Here is a 4,491-nt window from a genome sequence, read left to right as displayed (position 1 = left end):
GGAGTGTCATTCACAACGAGCGTAGGAACCGAGGAAGAGGAAGAATTCCTCATATTTTTTACAAATGACCAAAAATTTTTACTGCCTTTGGGACATTGCAGTATTTTTTGCCGTAATTTTTGGTCATGTAAAAATTTGGTCCGTCGAATATGGGCGTTGCAGGCCTTCCTGGCTTGCTTGAACTTATTCCGGTTTTCCTCAGTTGGATTGGCTTTAAAACAACGGAAACTTACCTTCTTAACCCTAATAACCTCTTTACAGCTCGCATCGAACCATGCGTTTTCCTTAGGTCTGATGCTTTTAACCCTATTCGGGATAAAAGTTCTCATTCCCAGGAGAATCAAACTTGTGATCATATCAGCGCTGGCGTCAACGTCACTATCGAGGAAGCACAGTGACCAGTTAAAGATCCTGAAGTAATTATTGAGACCGTCCCAGTTGGCTTTCTCGTATTGCCAAACGGTTCTCTTAGGAGCTCTTTCTTTAACTGGAGAGTTTTTACACGAGAAATTTGCAGATATGACACAATGGTCAGATGTGCCTAGAGGAGATAGGACACTAATAGTGTACCTACCAGGGTCAGAGGTAAGAATGCTTATATCAAAAAAAGTACCAAAATGTCTTTAAAATCAGCTTGTTGTCATAACAACTAAAATATAACAAAATATTTCCAATTATTTTTATGATATTCTCTTTCGAAAATCTATATTTTTTTTAAATTCTTCGTTTCTTCGGCTCACGAGCTAAACTGGAGAGGCATTATTGTTTAATTTTAATTTCAAAAAGAGAGGAGAGAAATCAAAATGACATTTACAAAATAATAATAACAATAATTTCCTTATGTAGCTGTAGGCTCTATTCAACCTCAAAACGCGTTTAGCTTATTATGGGACTATGCAACCTTATATAAGTTTTATAAATAGCATTTTTGCGTTTAGAGGCATTATAGAGATTACATAACTTTATGTAGGCTCTATACACCGTTTATAAATAAGACTGTTAATGTATTGTGTTTTGAAATAAAGACAAGAAGCATTATGACCAAAAAGTACGATACAAAGTTCTGAGCACAATATTTCGTTTTGTTTGAGATTATGATGATTTTGGCCAGATACCTTTTTAGTCCTTGAAAAGAAATACAACTTAACTTTGTTATTATCATTATATAATTTATTTCGAGTTGTTTTCTTTATTGTATACGTAACCATCGGTAATAGGAATTATTACGAGTATATATATTTTTGTTTTGAGATATAAATCCATGATAAAGTAAGGTTTTTATTATTTTTTTTATAATATTTTGGTTTATAAATTAAAAGTCTTTATTAATTTGTTAACATATTTGTTTTTATAATAATGTATATATATAATAATATATGTATTTGCAATATGCCACATTTTAAGTAATGATAATAATTATTTGTATAGTTTTGTAGTAGTAATATTTCTATTGGAATGTCTGTTTATTTGTTTTTGTATTTACTGAAGACGGAGAGAGATTTTTGCAAGACAGTTTTCTTTAATAGTTTTATTTTTTTTTTAATTGAATATACGTATGATAATATTTTAAAACACATAATTTCAAAGGATACAACTAATTGAAAAACAATACAAACAAAAAATAGTGCCTAAATGAAAACATCTTGCTTTTTTAACTTCTTTTTTTGTTGTTGTTCTTTTTAAATTATTTATTTATTTGTTTGTTTTTTTTTTGTTTTGAAACCTTGCACTAATATTTTGTATGTGTTAAGCATTGCAATTTTCTTATTCGATATTTCATTTGTTGTTTATTAATTATGATTATGCTTTTATATGGCAACTAATTGATAATATTTTAATATTTTGAAGCGATATATTTTAAAACTTAACATATTTTTATTATTAATAGTAAAATATAAATTTATTCTTAACTAAGAAAATAAAAATTCAACACAACTAATAAAAGAAATTGCACATAAAATTTTGATAAATATTTGTTTTTTGTTTATTTTTAAGTTATACATAATTTTCTACTTGAGATTTTTATCAGATTTTTATATTTTTTTGTTTATAAATTTTATTTTCATTTTTAAAATAGGCCTAGCTAGTCTATTCTAAAAAATATTACCGATATTTTTATTTATTGATTTTTAAATACATATCATGTATTTTTTTTTTGTCTATACAGATTTTGTTTTTTTTTTAATTTATAATAAATAAAAAGGATTTTGAAGTTTTTGGAAAAATATATTTTTACATAATATCTAAATGTGTTGTATTAAGAATTTTGTGTGTGTTTTTGTGTATATATATGAGTGTGTGAGTGTTTTTGTGTATGTATACGTTTTCCTTTAAATATATAATATTTTATTGATGATGTAAAACACGCGTAAGAGATCATTATTAAGTTTTCGATTATATTCTAATGTTGTTATAGGTTTTAACAGGTTCTTTTGTTTTATATTTTTTATTATTTTTGTTTTTTTTTTTTTTCTCTGTTTTAATTTATATATAATTAATTAATATGCTTTTTTGTAATTTAAATTTGCGTTGTATTTTTAAGAGAAGTTTATAATATAAATAAGATAAGTTTTGTTTTTATTAGATTTTTGTTTTTTAATTCTTTTTGCTAAACAAGATGTAAATTCGTTAGAAAGTTATTTTTTTTTTATTTTTGTAATCAACAATAAATATATAGAGAAGCTTTAGTAAAAAAATTAAAAATTAATACAGTTGTATAAGAAGTTTTAATAGTTTTGTTTTGTTTAAGTTGTATAATAGTTTCAGCTTTGTTCGATTCCTGGCTTTGTTTATTTATTTTTTTTAAATATATATTTGAAACTGGTGGAAATAAGGAGATTATATACTAAAAAATGTACAGACAAATTACTAAGAGTTAAATTATTCACTTCCATTAAATTTAGTACCGTCTTCAAAAATGTCGAATTTGTAATATTTGTATAAAACTTTAAAAATTTAATTTTTGTTATGTCGATTTTTCAATTTTAAGTAAATTAAACAATTTGTATGATAATGAAAACGATATATGAACGATGAATAACAAAGAAAGGCTTAACCCAATATAACCTTGACGCATGATATGAAGCATTGATCTGTCGATTGAAAGTGTGACACCTAAGCTGCCTTTCATAAATAAGGATTATAGCGAAACTAATCGGGTTTTTCATGGGTGAATTCAGATTTCCGTAAAAAAAATGTTTTTTGTTTTCCTAGCACTTGGAACAAGATTGAAATTGTTGTGTCTCTTTTCAATATATTAGTATAACTTCGTGTTTAAGAATGCGTTACAGCTGACAAATTTATAGCTTAGCAATTTTTCTTAATTGCACTAGTAAGTCTGTTCCAGATATTTTTTCACACTAAAAGTTTGTCAAAAGTCAAATTTGAGGAGTTGGGATGAAATGCTCTTGGAGAGAAAGCAAACTGTCAAAATATCTGGAACGGTTTCCGCATCAGTTTGCACGAGATTGGACTACTTTCTTAACGTCAAAAAATAAACTCGAGCAGAGTTACCGAAGATCATTGATAAATTTTAATCAACTTAACTATGAATAAGAATCCAATAAAATGAATATCAACAAAAGTAAACTTATATTTATTTTAAATAAAAATAAAATGATTCTTTAAATTATGAAACTTCAATTAATTTTTTTTTCTCCAAAAATCACTACTATTTTCAATAAATATTGACAATTATATACAGTTATGGTCATTAAAATAGAAACAGCAACAACTTTATTATATAAAGTTAAATAAAAACAAAGAAAAGCAATTTTCTACATTCTAACTGTTATTAGAAAATCAGTACTGTAAGAGTAAAAAATTAAATCAAAAGAGAGATAATGTAAACGAGAGAGAGAGCACACAAAAAATGAGAGACTGCCGGTTAGATATAAGAATATTGTAATTTTGTAAGGCATTCGAAAAGTAGCTGTGAATAAATAAGGTTGTTGATTACTAAAGGAGTGTTATTGAAATAAATTAAAAGTAAAAATATACAAATGAAAGTGGTGTTTTTGTTTAAAAAAAAGAAAAGTTAAATAAATAAAGAGAAAGTAGATTAAAGTACCACTACTTTATTTTAAATTATGGGATCCTTAGTTTTTTCCTCTCTTTCTTTGTTATTGTAAATGACAAGTTTATTGAGAAAACAAACATTTTTCCTGGTCATTAAAATAGAAACATTGCAATAATCAAGACGTATTTATCTTTAAGCTCAAAAAAATTAAATAATATTTTAAAAATCTTAAATTAGCCAAGTAGTATGTACCGTCTGGATTTCTTTTTTTAAGATATAAATTTATATAAGGTTAAAAGGGGCGTGGAAGGCACTGCAGCAAAGAAGAGAAAAGTGCAATTTTAATTTTACGTAAAGAAGGGTTTTTGTTAAGAAAAATCCTTCTTTACGTAAAAAATATTTAATCATGATTGTGAAGTTGTGGATACTTTTGCGCAATTTGATCTTAGGCAACTAAATCATTTTCATAATTC

The sequence above is a fragment of the Eupeodes corollae genome, chromosome 3 (assembly GCF_945859685.1).
Source record: "Eupeodes corollae chromosome 3, idEupCoro1.1, whole genome shotgun sequence".
NCBI classification, from domain to species: Eukaryota; Metazoa; Arthropoda; class Insecta; order Diptera; family Syrphidae; genus Eupeodes; species Eupeodes corollae.
This window is presented reverse-complemented; position numbering follows the sequence as displayed.